The following is a 23,863-nucleotide window of genomic DNA, read 5'->3' as shown; positions in this document are numbered from 1 at the left end:
GGATCTCTGATTCAGGATTCTGCTAAAGATAACCATGATTTTTCTTGTCTCAGGTCATTTGCACATGTTCTTTTCAGTGCCTGACAATTTGTTCTCTTCCTTCTCTTTCTTTAACTGAAAATCATACATTAAATATTTTCCTGTTTTTTTTTTTTTTAGAAATACATGATGATTTAGAGTAACATCCGAAATCTTCTGTACTTCGACTACCACCCATTTATTTTTGTTTTATCTTTTAATAAACCACACTAGTTGTCTTAATGCCCTCTTCCCTCCTGTTATTTATGCTTGTCACTTGCATAAATGTTCTCTTTATACAGAAATCCTGCCACTCAGGATTAATAATCTTTTTCTTTCTTTCTACTCACTCACATGCACTTTGCTTGTACCTAGTTATATTCTGAGTAGAATTACAGGGGTCTGAACATATGTGTCATGTTCGGGTTTGTCTGTATGTCCAGTGTTTCCTCCAAGTATGTTTTTGTTACTCCTAGTTAAGAACCATCCTTTATTTATGTATGTGCCTTCCAAAGAACTTTGAGCAAGTGGCAAGAGATGTTCACTTAGAGGGTTTGTTAAAATACAGTATGTTGGGTGCACCCCCAGGGTTTCTGGTTCAGAAAGCCTGGGATGGAGCCAAAGAATGTGCATTTCTAACAAGTTAGGGTGATGCTGATACTGCTCACTCAGGACCCACACTATTCCATAACAGTATTTTCAATCATGATTGCACATTAGAATCTACTGGGGAGATTTATAACAGACACATACACACACACACACACACCAGAAGATCATGCCTGGGCTCTATCCCTGACTAATTAAACTAAGATATCAGAAGGTAGGGCTTTCTTGATGAAAAGAAAAAAAAATTGGCCAACAGAGCTCCTCAGGCAGTTTTAATGTACAGCCAGGATGAAAATCTAGTGTTCCTCTGAAGAAGCAGAGTCTTGAACAAAGGAGAGCATTCTCACTGGGAGGCCAGGCCAAAGCAAATGCCCTAATCTAGTAAGCAAGTGTGACTCAGGAAGTCCATTTCACACTTTAATATGCCTACAGTTAAGGTGCTGGTGTTAAATCTGGGATGGTTTTTAACATGCTATTGATTTAATGGGTTCATTACGTCCATAAATTACACTGATTAGCAAAGAATTCAGACATTCATGAAGAAACAGGGTTAGGATAAGCAAGGAATGAGAGTGGCAGGTGGATAGATAAGACCAGGAAAGTGAAACAAGGGTGGACCCACATCCGATAGAACTTTATATTCAAAAGTAGGAAGGACAAAGGTGTGCTGCAAGATTGCCTTACATGAAAAACTATTTGAAAGCCTTGGTTTAAGACTCTTAAGTGAACTTTTGGAGAAAGCATCCAGTCTTGACAAGACAGGGTCCAACTAAGTATGTAATTTCCACCTAGTTGAGGAGGCAGGCATGCGAGCAAAAAGACAAATGTACCTTCTAGAGGCGCATCCTAACAGAACCCAAGAGAGACTTTATTAAAGCCCGTGAGCTTTCTCTGTCTTCTTAGTTGTCTTAGTTGAGAAAGTAATTTCCACTGGAAAGAAAAAAGGATTTACTTTATTCCCAGTAGTTGGTATTAAATTAGTTCTATACAATGTGTTTGGAGACCAAATTGATGAGCAGAGATTGTCTAAGCAGCAGGTGTATCAGATTCATTTAATCATTTAACCACACACCCTGCATGTATTTCAGCTTTCTTAGTCAGGTTGATTTTTATTTGCAAAACACCTATCTGGGGGTGCATTGTAGTGGATGTCTAATTGATGGTACCTGTCAGATTTTATGCTCTATAAGTACCAAGTACATTTTCTCCAAGTATACTGTTCCCTGATCCATTTTTCTAAAGTGAGCATCTGAAAAAAATTTAACTCGTTCGAGATTCTAGGCAGGACCCACTGTCTCACAGATTTTAGAGCTCATGCTCAAAGCAGGATGGAAAATTACAGTCTTCAGACTCAGCCTAAGTCCATTGTACCTACACATTCCCCACCTAGAAGGAACACATGAGTACAGGGAGGTAAAGTCTACTTCATGGACCTCTCTCGATCTCTTAGAAGAATGTCTGTGTGTGCTTTCTACTTGTAGTGGTTTGAATTGTGACCCCCCCCCCAAACAAAGATACTGTATTTCCACATCTTAGAAACTGTGAATATGACCTTATTTGAAAAAAGAAAAAAAAAAGGTCTTTGCAGATGTAATTTATTTAAGGACCCTGAGATGAGATCATCCCCTTGATTATCTAGGTGGCTGCTAAATTCAATGCTGACTATACTTAGAAGAGACAAAAGACACAAAGGAGAAGGGCAGGTGAAGGTGTGGCAGAGATTAGAGTGAGGCAGTCACAAGCTGAGAAATAGCTGGAGGCAGCAGATGCTGGGAGAAGCAAGGAGCAGAATCTCCCCTAGAACATCTGAAGGAAGCTGGGCCTGCAGACACCTTGAGATTTGGACTTCTGGTGTCCAGAATAATAATCAATTTAGTTTTGTTTGTTTGTTTGTTTGTTTAAGCCACCTGGTCTGTGGTAATTTGTTATGGGATCTTCAGACAATTAATACACTACTCAATAACCTGGGGTGGGGTTGAGTTGGGGTTGCAGAGGGAAGAAGAGAAAAGAAAATATTGATAAGTCCCAGTCCTTCCTAAAGGTCATTTTGTTTCTATTCCGTTTCTTTGTATTGGCTGTGTCCTCCAAGGAGGACTTCTGCCAACAACAGGTTGTCAACAAGCCTTCACTACGGCAGGGCCTTTCCTTACTTCTACCTTAACCTTGCATCGAAATACTGAATGGTGGGGCCTGAAGTTGAGGGAACTCTCTGTGGGTGGGATGGTGGGGAGTTATGTGTTTGTGGGTAGGGCTGCAGCCAAAGTCTTCAGGTTAAAACAGACCTCTGTGGACTAAAAATGCTTAAGACTTAAAAGAACATTTTCTGTGGGATTCCCTGTACACCCCACCCCCCAAGGTAGTGAATACAGTTGCTTTTTCTCAAAAAAAGAAAAAAAGAAAAAAGAAAAAAAGGCTATTAGAAAGGTACTGATTTTACTGGGGGAATTCACAGCCTTCCAGTTATATTTCCTATGATCTTCTTGATGTTATTAGTGTTTACATAGCATCTCTTCTCTTTGGTGTTCAGTCTCACTGTGGAATCAGGAATTAATTAAAATAAAATGATTCAGATCTGCTCATTTTTTCCTGCCTTTACTATCTCACTGCCATTCAGACAAACACTTGACACACATCTACTTACAAGTAAACTGTGCTTGATAACACGATTCTAGGTGTTTCAGTACTAACTTGGGTCCCCAGGCAGACAAGCAGCCTCAAAGGATTTTAGATGAGCTACCTGAATTTACATGACTCAATTATATAATATTTGACTCCTATTGTTGTCTTGAATATTCAGTGCTAAGTGTTGAAAAGAAAGGGAACCTACTAGCTATTGAGAATAATTTGTAATAACTTAAAACTGTAAAGAGAGAAGCCAAGGGCAGAGTCAAATTCTGTAAAGCATAGAAAATTGGAGGAACACCTAGCCCACAGAATCCAGGAGTCCAAACTATAGAAAGGACAACTAAGAAATCCTGCAGTTCTCAAGTTACTGATCAGCAAGTTGAGGTCCTGCTGCCCACCGCCACCCTCTAGGCCAGCGGTTCTCAACCTGTGGGTCATGACCCCCCTTTGGGGGTTGAACGACCCTTTCACAGGGGTCACCTAAGACAATCGGAAAAAACATATATAATTACATATTGTTTTTGTGATTAATCACTATGCTTTAACTATGTTCAATTTGTAACAATGAAAATACATCCTGCATATCAGATATTTACATTATCATTCATAACAGTAGCAAAATTACAGTTATGAAGTAGTAACAAAAATAATTTTATGGTTGGGGGTCACCACAACATGAGGAACTGTATTAAAGGGTCACAGCATTAGGAAGGTTGAGAACCACTACTTTAGGCGAAATTCCAGAGGCAAAGGTTTGATGATAAAAGAAGAGTCTTTACTCAAAAGCAGTCACTTAAGCCTATCAAGTCACAGCTTTAATCACTTAAGCCTATCAATTGAGGCTAAATCTAACACCTGGGTTCTCATATCTGTTCCCCTGTTAGTTTCTGTAGGGTTAGTTTAGAAACTAAAACAACATAATACATAAAAGCTACACAATTCTGAAAGAATGGTAGGCTTCTGCCTCAGAGCCGGTTCCCTCTAGAACACCCAGAGAATGAACCTGCCACCCTCTGCCAGGCCAGTCTGATTCTAGGCTATGCTTGGAGTTCTTCTCATGCAAAATAGTATCTGTTGGGAAATGTAGACAGCTGTAGCACCATAATCCATGCATCCTTGAGGAAGAAGAGCCTGAGAACCAGACCCAGCCAGTCCAGGAGCCAGAGAGCCAGAGAGCCAGAGCCAGAACTTAAAAGATAGCTCAGAGCTAGAAAAAGCCCATGAGGCAAAGAACCAGCACTCTTTTTATTTCCATCGGCTCTGGAGGCTTTCAGCTTCTCAGTCAATCCTGTACTAGACTGCTTTCCATCGCCTCAGCAAACACCTAGGGCCCCTCCTACTTCTCCTCAGTGATCTCCATCAGATATCTCCGTATCATTGCAGCAGAATTTAAAGCACAGGCTGTAAATTGGCAACCTCTGGGCCAGGCCTGACTTGTTTGTATGTGCTTTGGAAGAACTTAACCAATATTTGAAAAGTAGTACATTTCAAATAAGAATGCGAATTTATCTCTTGAGAAGAGTTGAATGATCTGACAGAGGCCTATCTGTAGCCTATCTGGCTAATCACACTGAAGTCAAATGAAGGTAAAAGAGGAAGGCGTGTTTGCACTGAGGTGAATGCAAAAGACCTTGAGCAAGTTCATGAGTTAAAGGCAGGAGATACTAGTATGAGTTCTATTTTCAAAGAAATGGATATTAAGTTCTAAAGTTAATGTTATTTTTGGTTCCTATTTTCCAGCTCCCCTGCTCTCTGGCCTTATTTAAATCACTAGATCTTAGATCAGTTACTGAATATTTTTGAATCTTTCATGTCTGAAACCCAAAATGAAAATAATTATAATATCGGGCTGGCCAAAAAGTTCGTATTTTTTTTTACATAAAATAAAATATACAGTTTTCATTTTTACCAGTAACTTTATTGATTTGAATATTTTGAATATGTTAGCTATCTCCCACATGGTATAACGTTGATTGTTCTCAATTAATGTCCCTGGATGTCTTGATTTGATCGCTAGCAACTTCAACTGGTCTACCCAACCATGGAGCATTGTCCAGTGAAAAACCTCCAGAAAGAAACTTTGCAAACCACTTTTGACATCTTCCATCAGTCACAGCACCGTCTTCATACATGGCACAAATCATTTTTTGTGTTTCAGTTGCATTTTTAGCTTTTGGAATAATAAAGCATACTATGCCAAAAATGTTGCACACTTTTTCCATCTTCAATATTAAAATGGCTACACAAAATTTCACCAATTTTGATAAGATTTTTTTAAATGCATGCTGATATGACAGCTGTCAAAAAACAATCTAACAAAATTGTTTCGAATGAAGTTAAAAAGAAGTAAGTGCTACTAGAGTCATCTTATGGGAAAAACCAAACAAACTTTTTGGCCAACCCAATACCTACCTCATAGGGATTTTGTAAAGACAGAATAAGACAATATGACAAGTGCATAGCATCATGTCTAGGACATAATATGCACTTTCATAATGGCTATTATGATTGTTATGAACAAAGTGATACTACGTGGCTATTAATGCCTGGAAATGGAGGATTCAAATAAAAGATACTAAGTGGCTTAAGTAACTGGTATGGTTGGAAATAATAGGAACATTAATTATTGCTATATTACTCTAGCCTTTGTGGGGGGGATGTGTAGCTTTTAGAGAATTTGCTGACTTAATTTTTGTGTGGCTTCGGTAAAAATTATGTTCCATTTTTATAGCAGAAAATAGGAAGTTAGGGCAAGAAAAGTGCATTGAGAAGTTTGAAGAGTGCAAGTGCATGATGGGTTAAGAAATGAAATTAACCCTTCATTGGCCAGTGCTTTTTTCTGCCTGGATAATTCTTTAGGAAAAAGATTTATGATGGCTCATAATAGTGACAGTGTCTTCTTGTTTGCTTTTTATTTGTCTTTCTTCTCCAGGTCTATTTTATTACCAAGTGTAGCTTCTTTTCCTAGTCAACCTGTTTTTTTGGTAACTAATTTTACATAATTAAGTATGACTTTGGTGTTACCTTTTACATCTTAAGGTGAAAACCTCCATAGGATCAAATTATTATTTTTTTTGAAAAGAAGATAGTTTACAGAGAGAAGCTATACATCAACACTCATTACAAAAGGATCTCATTATTGAGCAATTTCAATATTTCTGACTGCTGAGAGTGGTACATAATTCTGTCAGGGAGAGAAGCTTGCTATAATTTGGTGGTCAGAAACATATGACTTCCAATCAAATTCTGTAGCACTGATTATTAACATTAAACACTTAATCTTGTAGGTTTACATCAGCTTTACAAAGGAGCATTGGTACAAGCATGTTTGTTTTGAAAGAATAATTAGGTATGTTGTTTTCAATTTGCTATTTGTGTGTCTTTGAAATTCTTCTAAAAAGGAATAATTTTAACTTGAGAACAAAGTGTCATATAACCTAGGTTGTCAAACCGAGTCAACAGAAAAAAAAAAAAAAAACTGAAAAATAAGAAAGAAGGTAAGAACACCTATATAACCATTTATTTTGTCTCAAAATCTTTGTGGCAAAGCTTAGGAAACAGGATTCTGCATATGGAAATATAAACCTGGGCCAGTCAAAAATGTGAGGAGCCCACAAAGTTAGTGGTACAAAGCTCTATCATGCTCCCCATCTAGAAGATTAATGTGCAACTTCAGTTTCCTGGTATTTCTACAAATACCCACACATAAACATTTTAAGATCCAAAAAACAAAATAGCCCTGGCTGGTGTGGCTCAGTGGATTGAGCACCGACCTGCGAACGAAAGGGTCACTGGTTTGATTCCCAATCAGGGCACATGCCTTGGTTATTGGCCAGATCCCCATTTGGGGGTGTTTGAGAGGCAACCACACATTGGTGTTTCTCTCTCTATCTTTCTCCCTCCCTTCTCCCTCTCTGAAAATGAGTGGACAGAATCTTAAAAAATAAATAAAATAAAATAATTCATTAGAAAAATTATGATATCACCAATTCTATTTTTTATTACATGTGCTTTCTTTGTTTTCTTGAGATCAACAAACATTTTAAAAGAAAGAAATTTTTGGCAGTGTTGAACACCTTGAATGACCAGAAATAAGCATTTTTCCCAAATTATGTTTATTTAATTGAATTTATTGGGTGACATTGGCTTGTACAACCATAAAGTTTAAAAGTGTACAACTCAATAAAGCATCATCTACACACTGTCTCATGCACCCAATGGCCCCAAACAAGTTTCTTTTTATACCTCCCAATTATGTTTCTTTTTAATCCTCACCCAAGGATATGTTTATTAATTTTAGAGAGAGAGGGAGAAACAGAGAGAGAGAAATATTGATGTAAGAGAGAAACATTGATCTGTTGCCTCGCATACATGACCCAACCAGGGATTGAACCTACAACCTTTGGGTGTATGGGATGATGGTCCAACAAACCAAGCCACTGGGCCAGGCCCTTTCCCCCCACACATATTATGTTTTAATGGCAACCTTTCAGTGTACCTTTTCCTAACTAGTCATAATTTAGCTTGATAACTTAAAATAATGACATTAATCATTAGTTGTTATTTGAATTTTATGTATTTGTTTAAATAAATCTAGCTTGTCGGGTCTATGTGCTAATTATTTTCAATTTTTTTCTTTTCTTTATAATTTAAAAATTATAATGTAAAAATAATTTTGTTCTTTATACATAGTTTAAGAATAACTCATTGTGAGAAGGCAAGGTATAATTACTATTCAACATGTTTATTTTTGCCAAATAACGTTTCTAAATTTGATAAAATTTCTTTGTGCATGATATGAAACCAACTCATTAAAAACAATGCCTTGAGCAAATGTATTAATATGTGAAAAAACGGGTTAAGCTTGTTGGTATTTTATGAAATTCAAGCAGAATTTTATTGATATATAACCAGTTTTGGCTTAAAAACCCATGCATTCATTTATTCTGAAAATATTCCTTAAATCTCTGTTATGTGCAAAACATTATACTAACTGCTATAAACTTTCTCAAGACCAATAAAATAAACCTGGTTTCAACTTCTTCCCTTAAAGAATTTATAATCTATATATCATATATGTATGCAAATAATAGATACATACATTTGACACCATGTAGAAAAACATAATCAGACATTTATGGTAGGTATAAAGAGATAAATTGAGCATCACTCTCCAAGTGTCGCCCACAGCTTGTGCCATATACACTTTGTATGGTACTTACTATAGAATGGAATTACTCTGTCTTCTGTAAACTGAGCAGATACTGATTGGTGTCAGCCATCTTGAAATGGCCCAGGGAAATATGTGTAGGAGGAGGGTCTTGAGTCCCTGTCTGATAAATAGATATGAGAAGAGACTAATAATAGTTTAAAATTTTCTAGTATGTAAAAATTTAAAATACAAAATTTAAAAGTAAATATTCCAATAAATTGTAATACGGATGATAGAAGGACCCGCTCACTAGGGACTATTTTCCCATCTCTGCACTGGCCATATGTGGCCTGAGACATTAGAAATGCTGCCTCATCTCTGACTTTAAAAAAATTCCTATACCAAGCTGGGTAATTGGATTTGGTATGAGATCCAGCCATTTTATTTTTATTTTTTCTGAGTTGGCCAAGCATTTATAATTAGTTCAGAAAACAATTATCCAATAGTGCATCTATTATATTCTGCAAGTGTTCTCTTTATTAAAGAAATTAATCTATTTGGGAGCTGTACTGGGTCAAATTGTGCCCCTTCTGTGAGAAATGCTCACAATAAAACACCAGGACATAGGACTTCAGCAGCAAATCGAGGCGTTTATTCATGAGTCTGCAGAGTTGGGCACACAGCCAGCAAGGGGCATGCACACCAAAGTGGCAAGAGCCAACTGGTTTTATCCCTAATGCAAAATAGTCCTTCCCCATTTTTTCATTTATTGAATACTCCAGAGTTACAATCTAGTGCAATTGTTTAGGGGTAATAGGTAATAGGTGTGGGGTAATAAGTACTAGGGGTGGGGTAATAGGGAATAGGTCTGTCTCTAGCTCCCTTTGTTTTACTGTTGACTCAGAGACTGACTGACCCTCTGATTCACGATTAGCTTGTTAATTATTTCCTACTGGTTTGAGAGTCACCAGCTTCCTTGTTCCTTACACTCCTCAAAAGACATGTTGAAGTTCTAACCTCCAATACTTCTGAATATAACCTTATTTAAGTATTATTTCAGAAGTAATTAAGTAAATAATGTTTAAGGTGTGCCCTAAACCCAATGACTTGTATCCTTATAAGGGGTGGAAAATTTTGACATGCATAGACACACATACACAGAGGAAAGAAGCATATTTAAAATCTTAGGGAGAATTTGGAGAGATTTGTCTACCAGCCAGGTATAACCAAGCATTGCCAGAGGAAAGAAGCATAGAACAGATTTTTCTCTCAGGACCTTCAGAGAGAGCTTGGTCATACTGATAACCTTGGTATCAGATTTCTATCCCCCAGAACTGTGAGACAATAAACTTCTGTTGTTTTAAGTCACCCAGTTTGGGTACTTTATTGTAATAGTCCTAGGAAACTGATAATAAAGAAATGAAATGGCAAAAGAAATGGGTGGTCTATATCATGGTTCCTGTCTGACCACTGTCTCCAATAAATGAACATTTATGTTGACATTTTGTATCAAATATGCGTAATATTAACAGCCTGCATGCAGTGTCAATAGGAGAAAAATTATGATACTGTTTTCTGGAAAATTTAGGCTCTGTCATTGACCTCTGCTTAGATCTTCCGGAAAGGAATATCTATAGCAATACTGTGCCTTACTGAAAGTGAGCAACTGCACAGGAGACCCAGTGTTACCTGAAACCCCTGGTTTGAGGTTTAGGAAAAGTTACATTGCCTGGCAAGATCTTGGACATGAGGCACCAGAAAGATTTACTCAGTATCTGATATGGCTTGGCCAAGTGTTTCTTAGAAAGTGCAATGATCTTAGAAACAATTGACCTTAATTTGATTCCTAACTTTGTAACTATTAGAAAGTGACCTTGTACTTGCTAAGGAACCTCGGTAGACCTCATCAGTAATATGAGGGTTTTGTAGGTGGTGAACTTCAATGTTCAGCTTTTCTAATTCAATGACTCAGTAGATGAATAATTTTCTGAAAATAACTTATGAAGATTCTGACTTATGAACTGGAACTTAAAGTTAACTCACCTTTAAGTACAGGCTTTTAAGTAATTTTAATTAGTTCTTGTTACATTATGAAGTTTATGTTATTTGTATTTTGTTACAAATGAACTGCAACCCTTACTCATAGTTGATTTTGCTAAGAATTAAGGGAAGGGAAGTAATTTGAATTTCAAATTTCTAGCCCATTAAGTATGAAATGAATATTTAAAAATGAACAATAAATTGGGCTACATTTTTGAAAAATATTTCTGCTTGCAAAGTCAGAATTATACAGTTATGACCTTTAAAGTACAGAGTTGCAGATAAGTGTAGTAGTTGCAGATTATATTTTCTGCAGAATTCTGTCCAAAGTGATATATGCCCTTTCATCTTTCATTTCAAAGAACAACAAACAATGTCTTTAAATCAAATGAATGTTCTGGAATACTAAAATGACATGAATGGTTTCCACTCTTCTATATTAATAAGGATTCTCCCCAAAGGTTTATAATCTTTGATGCCCAATCATGCTTGTCTTGGCATTTGAAATTTCTCCAGTGGGTTTGCATTGGCGAATCTGGAAAGAACTTGGAGATCCTCATTTTTGCTTTCTCTTCAGATCACATGCTACACTGAGTCGTACATTGATGGCAGAATCAAGGTAAATGAAGAATAGTTTCCCACAACAAATATGACTTTGCTTGAGATCACATAATACATGTACATAATACACATGACAATTACTCCATAGATTGGGATACATGTGCTAATATAATTTTCTCACATCCTACCTTACCCACATTCATTAGCTAAGTAACTTCCAGTTTCCTTTATGTGTATATATTATTCTACTGCCTCCAAATTTGATGCAAATCAAACTTTGACTTATATAACAAAAGTATGAGAGAGACACAAGGACATTTATAATCCACTATAGATTCCTTGGCATTTGAATGCCCGATAGTGTCTGCATGGCTATGTGAATTGCACTGTGGCAAGATTTTTGTTAGGTGTATTCCAGCAATACTATGCAAACATCTCCTCAATGAAATAATGACAAAGTAATAAAGACTCCTGCTGCATAATAAGCCCAGGGGTTAACAAAGGAGCTTAGTCATTAAGGACTTGGACCCTCAAGAGTCACACTACCTGGATTTACTCTGCTTTGCCACTTACTAGCTACATGACCTTGAGCAATTAATCTCGCTGTAGATTGCATGCCATAAAAAATAGAATGGGAATGAGAAGAACTTCCTTTGAGAACTGAGTTAATGCATGTAAAGCACTTAGAACAGTACTCAACATAATGAGCACTTGATAAATCAGAGCTGTTATTATTAATGAGAATTTAAAGATGGGTAACTAGAGAAGCAATTTTGGGGAAGGAGCATAAGTGTACATCATCTAAAAACATCCCAGGGAGCAATTATATAAAATTCTACAGTTGAACCTTGTAGTTTGAATATTTTAAAAGTTGAGTAGCAAGTATGAGATTCTAGTTGTGGTTGGTCAACCAAGAGCATATTAAACTGAATTTTGAGTCTCTATATTTTTGTACTCCTCGCTAGCTCTTTCAGAGTAGTTCTTATGAAGCTCAAGCAGCACATGTAAGTTCAATTATAAACTCCTTTTCTTTCCTCTCACTGGAGAATCATGTGGATAAATGTAGAGCTAGCATAAGGGTCATAACAACTTTGAGAGACTCGAGACTATAGTTGAGTAGGAAATGGCCACCTCACTGGCAACACTTGCAGCCCCAGCCACAATCAGGGAATGGACTGAAACAGTAACACAGGGCAGACAAAGGATGGTATGGGTGATGCAGAGGGGGTCTCGAATCTCCTAAAATAGCATAGGTCCCCTATAAATTCATAAGCACCTTAGGTCATGACACAGTTTTCAAGAAAAAAAACAGTATGTTGGAAAGTTCAGTTGAATATTGCCACCTAACCTTGTGAGTAGAATACAGTAACCAGAGAAACCAGCACCAAGTTAGAAAGGTCATTGTTCTACTGTTTGAGAAAACTATGTCATTCGTGAACCACCTGTCCAATAGCCTGAACAAGTATAGCCTCTCTTCATGCCTACTCAGCTGTTTGTCTCCTCACCTGCACATCAGCCAAAAGGGAAATGAGGTTGTTCTTTTCATGTATCCTTTTTCTTCCTTATAATTTCTTTGCTTGTGATGCTGCCCATGACTGCAGCAAGAGATAACATAAGTCTTTCCCAGACATGAAGCTGCTGTGTGTGCTGTTGCTTTCTGGCTTCTGAGCAAAGGTAGATGTAACCCATGGCTTCACCCCTTATCTTTTAGAATGACAGAACTAAACTTGTATAAGACAGAATTTGCAGAAAAATCTTTCCTATTATCTCATTAGGAGAACTGGTTTGAAAGTTGTCTGAATAGTAGAGACACTGAAATATTTATTGTGAGCTGCAAGTCTGAGGAACACAAACCCTGTAATACCAGGTGATCCCAATAAAATGTGATTGTTCCAGTGGAAGAAAATTGGGCAGACTGATGCACTGAAGGAATGATGTGTACTACTGACTCACTCACAGCAGTAACTGCAGTCTATTTATTCTGTAATACTTTTTAAATTTTGGGGTCAAAATATCTAAGGGAATTATTTTTGTTTTTGTAGCCTAACTAGCATAGCATGAACTCATTGTTCTGGCCACCAAACACTCTATGTATCTCTAAATTTGAACATATTAGATATCTTAATATATGATTGATGATATCAGAACCTAGTTAACGAGACATGTTCGTTACGTTCAGAATTTAGAATTTCACTCATCACTAAGCAAATCATCAAAATCTAATATCTGTCTTGCTTATGTTTCTATCCCTAGTGCATATCTCTGTGCTATTTACATGTTAGGCACTTAGCTTTTTTTGAGTAGATAAATGAATACATGGATATAAATTACTGTTCTACTTATATAAATATTTAAGAAAACAGATTAAAATGCAAAAAGTAGGAAAAACCAAACATATTGTGTTTTTTTTTTATTATATTTAACTTTTGAAGTTGACATGATATGGCTTCTAGGATGAAGAATACCTAAGGGAAGGAAATGTGGCATTATCTCCTTTTAGCAGAACTGAACCACTTATCATTTCTTCTAACAATAAAAACATGAATGAAAATTAAGACCTACCTTTAGAGACCATATGATGAGTGTTCAGTAAAGACCTAGAGTTTTCTGTTTTACTGTAAGAGAAGAATTTAGAATGTGGTCTCTCAACTACCCTTAAAAATGTTGGAATGAAACAAGTGAGCATGTTTGCAATCTCTAAAGTCACATGTATGTGAAAGACTGTCAGAGGGAAACAGAGCCAGAAAGGGCCAGAGCTGGAAGCACCTTTTGGTTTATCTACAGAAGTCTTATCTCCCAACCTTGAAAACTGGGGTCAGGAAGGAGTAGTCACATGATATTTCTACATAAAAATATACTGTTGTGGCTATTTAAATAAGAAGACTGAAGCTCATCATGGTAAAAGGCATATGATATTGTAAAAAAAAAAAAAAAAGTAAAATACCACATTTTATGTATGGTTTGATTTTAAGTACATAAAGTTATGCTCATGGAAAAGATAACTATTTTTTTTTCTATTTTCAAGCATTCTCTTATGCAGGATTATAAGTTTATGAGCATTAGTGTGTTCATGGGCCATGCAAATTAAGGGATGGCCAAATTTGGTCCAATGGCCACAGTTTGACTACCATGCTTCATTCTTTAACAAATGTTTATTTATTAAATAAATATTATGTACCAGTCACTGTGCTATATACTGGGGTAAAAAGGCTAATAAAATATGATATTTATGTCCAAGTATGGTCACAGCCTTGTTTGTAAATTAATAAGTAATTTATGAATTAGTTCTCTCTTTGCCTTGTTGACATTATTCTAGTTGTTATCACCTGACATAGGCTTCTTCTTGCGACATGCCTTAAGAATCTGGGTCTGGAGAAAATGCAAATGAATTAAGTATGCTTGGAGCCTATATGAATAACAATTCCCCGCTGAATATGATTTACCTTAATAATATTGGGTTTTAATATTACAGCTTAGTTCTGCAAAGGAAGAACTGAACTCAATGTAAATGTTGAAATTTGCCTTCAAAGACAACGGAGTCAGTGAACTACAGAATCCTTGCGATCTTTTATGGAATATTCATGCTTGGCAAATCCCACTCTGTGTACTATTATTGCTCAAAGAGAGCTCAGGGGATATAAAGTAAATTCTGCCAGGGAGGAGATAAGACTTCAGAAAGTAAGACTGCAAACAGAAACCTGCATTTTTACAAAGAACTAAATTGTATGCATGCTAATAAGAATACTATTGGAGTTTAATCAGGAGTGTCTTGTAGAAGTGGGGTAAGTACAAATCTGAAACGTCCTGATGGCTTTGCCAGAGGATGTTCTACATGTTGGAACTTGGACAAAAATTCTTATCAAATAATGTTGTAAAGTTAAAAACATTCAGTAAGTATATACTGATTATCTTTTATGTTCTTAACTCAGTGACTTCTTAAGGTTTGAGGGAGAGGAAAAGTACTTTTTGCCTACAACATAGTCCAATGCTAATTCAGCCATCTAACTGAGAGAATGTTGGTCATGAGCTTCCTTTTCCCCCACATAGAAATTGTGTTTGCTCTCCAGTTCAGAGGAGGCCAGGAAAAACCACCTCGAAAATCCCTTCTATCCCACATGAAATAATGTCTGAAAAAGGAGCGGTATCTTGTAGAGACACCTGCACTCAGAGACATATCTGCTTGTCAAATTGAGTACATTTAAGGTTTCTTCAAAGTGATGAAGAAAGGGTTAGGCCTGCTGGCCCTGTAATGTTTTATAGCTAGGCATGTATTTCTCCTACTTAAGGATTTGCATGTGTTTGTTACTTGTATCCTTCCACCATCAATAAATTTATCATTGGTAAAGAGCTTTGCTCATTTGGTGCTCACCACTCATTTTGTTGTTGTGTTGTTTCCAAGGAACATTGGAGAGAATGCAAACCGGGGTTCATCACAAGTGCTCACTTTTGTGACCTTGGTTGTTGCCAAACCGCTCTGTCTTGCTTTCCTTATCTCTACAAGGATGAAACTAGTGTACTTTATGGGCTTGCTAGAATCGGCAAACTACTTAAGTACCTGACAGGTATTATAGGATCTTTCATAAAAATTAGGAACTATTAATAAGAATATATATATATATATATATATATATATATAATTTGTAGCTAAAGTTTAAACAACAGTTCTGTCCTTGTGCTTATTCTCAAATTAATTAGCAATCTTTCCTTGAGTTAGCAGCAGGATAATAAGGCATTAGACAGTATTAACAATCTTGGAACCAAAAATTTGGACATTTTTAATAAAACTATTTTATCAATTAGCAAACTTTGCCAATGATTTTAAGTTTAGAGGTAGAGTTTTTAACATAACAAACAAAAAGTCTACTCTGTATTGATTATCTAAATATTTAAAACATAGCATAAATAATTTAATTATTTTTGATACACATTTTCATGTTTTAATCAAATTTATATCTGTATTAGTTTTCATACCATGTGACTGGTATATTTCTGAAAAATGTATGATCATTTTCAGTATGGTCTTATTTTAAATTATTTTTAATAAAAATATGAAATCTTAAAAATGTGTAATATCCAATGTCATATTTTATGATTAATACATTTAAAATTATTGACCCCTTCAAATGAATCTCTTCTGTAGATTATGCTTTAATTGAAAAAATACTTTTTACATGTGCTAAATTCCTTTCTAAGCTCAGAAAATTCTATTAAATAAAAAATATTCTCAATTTTGTTTTTCATATTAAAATATTTCAACCCAATATTTTCCATTTGGTTTAGTTTTTATTTTTCCTCATTTCTAGTTTTTAAAGAAAATATTTTGTTTTCTCTATTTTTAAAATTTTGTTTTATTGTTTTTTTAAGTATATTTTATTGATTATGTTGTTACAGTAGTTCCAATTTTTTCCCCCTTTGCTCCCCTCTGCCTAGTACCCCCTTCCCTCCAGCAATCCCACCCCCCCTTAGTTCATGTCCATGGGTCATGCATATAAGTTCTTTGGCTTAACTCTTTCCTATATTATTCTTAACTTCCCCCTGTCTATTGTGTACCAACCAATTATGCTTCTTAATTACTACACCATTTCCCCATTTCTTCCCCTGCTTTCAGCTGATAACCCTTCAAATGATTCCCATACCTATGATTCTGTTCCGATTCTGGTTTGCTTAGTTAGATTTTGTTTTTGTTTTTTTGATTCAGTTGTTGATAGCTGTGAGTTTGTTGTCATTTTAGTGTTCATAGTTTTGAACTTCTTTTTCTTAAGTTAGTCCCTTTGACATTTCATAAAATAATGGCTTGGTGATGATGAACTCCTTTAGATTCACCTTGTCTGGAAAGCATTTCATCTGCCCTTCCATTTCAAATGATAGCCTTGCTGGATAGAATAGTCCTGGTTTCAGGCTGCCTTTCATCACATTGAATACTGCTTTCCAGTCCCTTCCTGCCTGCAAAGGGTCCTCTGAGAAATCAGCTGATAGTCCTATAGGCACACCACTGTAGGCAACTCTCCACCTCTCTCTTGCTGCTGCCAGGACTCTGTCTTTATCTTTCACCTTTGGCATCTCAATCATGATGCATCCTGGTGCGGTCCCCTCTGGGTCCAGATTGCCCAGGACCCTTTGTGCTTCCCAGACCTGTATGTCCATCTCCTTTGCAAAATTTGGGAAGTTTTTCTTATTTTTTTCAATTCTTGCTTCCTCATTCTGCACTGGTTGACTGTTTTTTTCTTCCTTATGTTCCAAATCATTGATTGAACCCCAATTTTCTTCCCTCACCATTGGTTTTGTGTGGATTTTCCTTCATTTCACTTAGCATAGCCTTCACTTCTTCTCTTATGAGTTTGCCATACTCAAGCATATCTGTCAAGCTTGTGAGCATTTTTATCACCAGTGTTTTGAATTCTTCATCTGTTAGGTTGGCTATCTCCTCATCTGTTAGGTTGGCTATCTCCTCGTTGCTTAGTTCCCTCACTGGAACCTTGATCCATTCCCCCTTTTGGGCCACACTTCTCTGTCTCCTTATTCTGACGGGCTCCTGTGTTTGTTTGCTTCCACATCCCTGATAGAGCTGCTGCTCCTGTTACATTGTAAGGGGAAGAGCCTTAGGGACTTGTCAGTACAGGGTGACCTGTTTCACCATGTTGTGGCACTGTATGTGGGGGAGGGGTCTGAGAGGGAACAATGCTGTCTGCCCAACACTGGCACCCTTTCCAGGCAATTCTCTCACTTCTGCACCTGACTAGCGCCCCTCTAGCTGATGCCCTGTCCATCGTTCCTAGAGTGGGTGGGTCCTCGGACTTTCTAGGACTGTGGGGGCCCTTTAAACAAGCAGACTCTGCTGAGAGACTGGCAGTTTCTGCCTCTGCCCCAACCCTACTGGTCTGCACAGTCAGAAGCACTGAGGCTTGATTTTTCCCAGTGCTGGGACCAAGAGCTGCTAGGTCTGGTGAGGAGCTGGGAATGCTCCCCATGTGTTGCACTTTCTGCCAGCCTGCCACTGCCACCGCCGCCGCTGCTGCCACCACACCATGTCCTCTCTGCCCTGGCTCTGCCCCTCCTAGCTGTCTGGATGAGTATTTCTTCTTTCTATCTTTGTTTGCTGGACTTCCACACAGTTTGATTTTCTGGAACTTCTGTTTTTTTCTAGTTCTGAGGTAGTTGTATTCCTTCTTAGTTGTGTAGGGAGATGCAGCATGTCTGTCTACGCTTCCATCTTGGCTGGAAGTCTCTAATCTGTTTTTATTGTTTATGCTATTACAGTTGCTCCCTCTTTTTCTCCCTTTCCCAACCTCCCTACAGCCCCACCCCCACAACCACCCCACCCCAATCCAGTCCCCATATTGTTGTCTGAGTCCATGGCTTGTACATAAATATTCTTTGGTTAATCACATCATTATCTCTTATCCTGTTTCCCTGCCTTCCTTTTTAGCAGCTGTTAGTCTGTTTACATATCTAAGCTTCTGTTATTAGTTTGTTGGTTTATTGTGTTCATTAGATTCCACATATAATTGAGATCATGTGGTAGTTTTCTCCAGGTTCATCCATGCTGTTGCAAAATGTAATAGTTTTTTCTTTTTTACTGCTGCACATAGTATTCCATTGTGTAAATGTACCACAGCTTTTTTATCTGCTCATCTACTGATGGGCACGTGAGCTGTTTACAAATCTTGGCTATTGTAAATAGCACTGCTATAAACATAGGGGTGCACATGTTTTTTGTATTGGTGTTTCAGGGTCCTCGGGGTATATTCCCAGAAGTGGAATCAGTGGATCAAAGGGAGGTCCATTTTTAATTTTTAAAGGATATGCCGTATTGTTTTTCACTGTGGCTGCACCAGACTGCATTCCCACCAACAGTGCACTAGGGTTCCCTTTTCTCTACAACCTTGACAACATTTGTTTGTTGATTTATTGATGGTAGCCATTTTGACAGATATAAGGTGATATCTCATTGAGATTTTAATTTTCATTTCTTTGATTAGTGATATGAAGCCATTTTTCATATGTCTGCAGGTGCTCTGTATCTCCTCTTTGGAGAAGTACCTATTCAGGTCTTTAGCCCATTTTGTAATCTGGTCGTTTGTCTTCCTGGCATTGAGTTGTATTAGTTCTTTGCATATTTTGGAAATTAAACCCCTGTCAAATGTATGATTGGCAAAAATGTCCTCCCATACAGTGAGTTCCCTATTTTTCTTGCTGATGTAAGCTAATAAAAGTCCCATTAGAGAGACTTCAAGTTGTACAGAAGTTTTTTAATTTGACATTGTTCCATTTGCTTATTTTTTGCTTTGTTTCCAGTGCCTTGAGAGCTGTGTCATTAAAACTATATATGCATTAAATATCTGAGATTTTACTCCCTATGTTTTTTATTTTTGTCTAGGGTTTTTATGGTTTAACTACTTAAGTCTTTAATCCATTCTGACTTTATTTTTGTGTAAGGAGTTGGTGGTCTAGTTATATATTTTTGCATGTACCAGTCCAGTTTTTCCAACACCATTTATTGAAGAGGCTCTCTTTGCTCTGTAGTATGCTTTTGCCACCCTTGCTAAATATCAATTGCTCATAGAGGCATAGGTTTATTCCTGGGCTCTCTGTTTGGGTCCATTGATATATTTGTTTGTTCTTGTGTCAGTACCAGGCTGTTTTTATTGCACTGGCCTTATAGTATAGCTTGATATCAGGAGTTGTGATAGTAGCAGGATACAAAATTAATGCCCAGATATCAATGGCATTTTTATACACTAATAAAGAATTATCAGAAAGAGAAACGAAGAAAACAATTACACTTACTATGGTAGCAAAAAGAAAAACAAGGTACCTAGGAATAAATCTAACCAAGGAGGTAAAAGACCTGTACTTCAAAAACTACAGTCCACTGAAGAAAGAAATCAAGGAAGATACAAGTATCCATGGTATATGGAAGCATATACCATGTTCATGGATTGGAATAATTAACATCATTAAAATGGCTATACTACCCAAAGCAATTTATACATTTAATAAAATTCCTATTAAAATACCAAAGGCATTCTTCACAGTACTAGAACAAATACTCCAAAAATTTATTTGGAAATAAAAAGACCATGAATAGCATCAGCAACCCCACAAAAGAAGAACAAAACTGGGGGTATCACAAGTTTTCTCTATTAATAATTATTTTATTGGTTTTTCAAATATTAATATTTCAAAATCATTAGCAGTCTCATTTTTATTTAATCTTGTTATAGGCCATAACTTTAGCTATTTAAAAACAGAATCTTAAAATCAAGTCTTGTATATTCTCTACTCTCTCTATGTTTAATTTATGCAGTTTTATGCAGTTCTTCCTTGTTTTTATGGTTATACATTTCAATATTTATTATTTTAAAGCTTTGTTTTAAATAACTGAAAAACACTAAAAACATCAAAATACTTTTTTTTTTCTATTTGTTAAATGATTTTATTTGATATCTAATTTCAAACTGGTACCAAAATAAAGAGGAAAAAATTGGCACCCCCCAAATTAGAAATCAGTACCATTGTAGGACATTTAAGATGACTTACAAAATAGCTCTTCAAAGTATCAGACATTTTACAAATCTGGTTAAATCATAGAATCCAAGAATCAAAGAAAAATGCCTACATCTATGTTAAAGTAGCCTTTGTATTCAATATCTTTAACGTGAATTATGTAATTGAGTTTTCAACAATCATGGCTTCCCCATTGCTTGGTAAAATATAGCAGGTAGCTTAAGTATACTATGAATGATGTATTTATCATCCTACTCCATGGATTTGTTAATTTAGTAAAATATTGTTTTTACTTCTATCAACATTTTAATTTATTATATTATCTTCCGTGTTCAAATTTTAATAGAAAATAATATTATTCATAAAAATATGTTTACATCGAACATTGTGATGGTTAATTTTTGTATTAATTTGTTTGGGCAATGGTGTCCAGATAATTCATCAAAAATTATTCTAGATGAGAATAACAGTATGATAAAATTTTTCAAAACCAAACCCAAACTCAGCAAACATAAAAAGTAGACTAAGCAAAAATCTCGTGATTGTTTGTGATTCATACCACCAATGATTGGTGTGGGCAGAACTAATGTATTTGTCTATGGAGCATAGCTTTATTCATATGTGTGACAGTAAGTTGACAGTATATTAAAAAGAAAAATCTTGTTTTAATACTGATTACACAAAAAATAGATTATACAAAAATTTAATCCACAAGTAGTTGCATATAAGGAGAGTTGAAAGAATATAACCCATCAGAGAGGTGCTCAATTACAAATCTCTCTGTGTCTGCAAACTGAACACCAGAGCCTTTAATATAAAGTCTTTGCTGTCTTCCCCCCACCCCCATTACATAATCTTTCTGAAATTCTCTAAGTTAAATCTTAGTGCTTTAAGTGTTAAAGTCATGCTTTCATCACCTGCTTTTTCCTCCATGTTTTCATCATGCACCTTGTATGTGTAACTAACCAGTTATATGTTCTCTTATAAATAATTGTTTGTTTCTGTCTTCTATAAGACTCTGTCCAGGACAAGGCCATGTCTTAACATTCCTTGTATCTAAACATTTACTTGGAGTTATTTAAAACATAGTAATTAGCTCAACATGTTTGTTGGAGAAACATCAAGGTTACATCCACTTTCTTCTCATAACTGTCCTATGAATATCTTTATAAACTGTCCTATGCACAGTCATTAATGATTGCCATTTTTAAAGTCAGATTAATTTATAACATAATAATTTCATAGAGCTCAGTGCAATAGTTAGACTCTCAGTAACTATACTTTGAGAAGAAAATAGTATGTAAAGCAATTCTTATTATAGCAATGAAATAAACATATATGCAAATAGTATTTGCATAATTTTAAGAAACCCCTAATGCACACATGTGTAAGACCATATATAAGCCTTTGGTACTGTGGGTGAAAAAGACAATTTCATGTCAATAAAGGAGTTACATCTATCTGCAGAAACCTATTCTTTTTCACATCAAAGATCATTAGATCCACAGTGTTGGATGTATGATACTAATAATGAATAGCAATTTTCACAAAAAAATTATGAAATACTTATTACTTAAACAAGAGAACAATTTAGTTCATTTTAAAATTACTTAGTAAATTGTTATTGGGACTGCCTTTAAACCATCAACAAATGTTTTTGGTAATTAAAACTAGCTTTCTCCTATAAAAATAGCCATTTTTTAAATTATAGAAAGATACTCAAAGAACATAGTGTGTTTCAGGGAGAAAATATGTCTAAAGCATCTCCCTTTGTTAATAGCATGAGGTTTTTCCTAATCAGAGTCCCCACTTAATGCCTGCAAAATTTAAGGACTGTCCTTAATTGTCAAGTGTACACATGCAGAAATACACAGAGTAGGCTGTGTTTCTATTTCACGAGAAAATTGTGTTTACCCTATTGCCTATCATCATAATACCTGTCTGAATTGTTGTTAAAAGTCATTCATCATCTTAGAAGTAAATAATTTTCTTGATGTGGTGAAGAAAAAATACATCAATATAGAGAATGATGATGGCATGATTATAGTAATTATCACATGTAACATGGGTAGTTACTACCATTTAATTCTGTTCTAATTTATTATAGAGCTAGTAAGAGTCCCATTAGGGAGAATATACAAGATAAATCAACACTAATAAATTTTTGTTCCCTGGAAATGAGAAAAATAAAAATTGCCAGAAAGGCGATTTTTTTTTGGCTAAGGTCTAGGGCAAATTTTAATTTTCTTATATTATGTTTTTGAGAGGGATTACAATAACCTTCAACTGGGAACGATATTATAAATACTCATCTAAAAGATTAAAAAGTAAAGTGGAGAACAGACTTTTAAAATATTCAACTTTTTCAAAAATATGGTTATTTCTTTTGTTGATTATAATTTTCTTATACTAGATCACAGATTATTCAAAGGCAGAAATCTCATTATTTTTATTTTTTCACTAATGGCTCACAAAATGCCTGGTGTATGGAAAGCAATCCACGGTGTGCTTGGTCTGACTCATGCTGGTTTGTGAAAGCTAATTGGTAGATTTTCAGGAACTGTACAGGCTGTCTTATGTCAACCTGATCAGTTGAAATTAGGCACAGTGGGAGTATTTATACACTAAGGTACATTAGACACAGAAAGGGCTTTTCCCCTAGAAAGCAGGTTACTAAACATTTACTGGCACACCGCCAGAAAGTATTGTAGAAATGCTGAGTGAACAAAGAATGAATGAGTGATAAAAACATGACATAGTGATACTCAGCAATAAACTGAAATGCAAACCACTCATGAAATAAACACAAAGCATTTAAAAGATAAAATATTTGTAATTTAGTGTCAAATAGGCTTGCAGTTCTAATTTGGGCCCTAGTACTGACTAGTTGTGTACTCTTACGAAGGGCATTTAGATTCTTTGAGGTTTAAGCCACTTCCATCATGTGAGGATACCAAGAGAAGTCTGCAAAAGAGTACCTTCACCTGCACATGCTGGCAACGTGATCCTTGACTTCTAGCCTCAGAACTGTCGTGAACAAAAGGCCAACAAAGATGATCGCTTTAAAGTAGATGATGAAATAAGCACAGTAATGTTTAAGAACAGTCCTTGAGGGGCTGCTGCAGAGAATGACTTGCTCATTGTTGAAGCAGGAACAATGAATTACTGAAGGCAGCTGTAGCACTGGCAATTTTGTAAATGTCTGTACAGCCAGTAGTTTCCCTTAGGGGCTTTGAAATAACGTCACCTGTAGTCCTAGAGTTAAATGTGGTTCAGGGCCTGTGTGTATTAGTGGCCAGCACTTAGTAGCTGTGGAGGAAAATGCAGAATCAGAGATGAAGAGGAGAGGGA

This window comes from Furipterus horrens, unplaced genomic scaffold (assembly GCF_987537825.1).
Source record: "Furipterus horrens unplaced genomic scaffold, mFurHor1.1.pri manual_scaffold_1, whole genome shotgun sequence".
Lineage (NCBI taxonomy): Eukaryota > Metazoa > Chordata > Mammalia > Chiroptera > Furipteridae > Furipterus > Furipterus horrens.
This window is presented reverse-complemented; position numbering follows the sequence as displayed.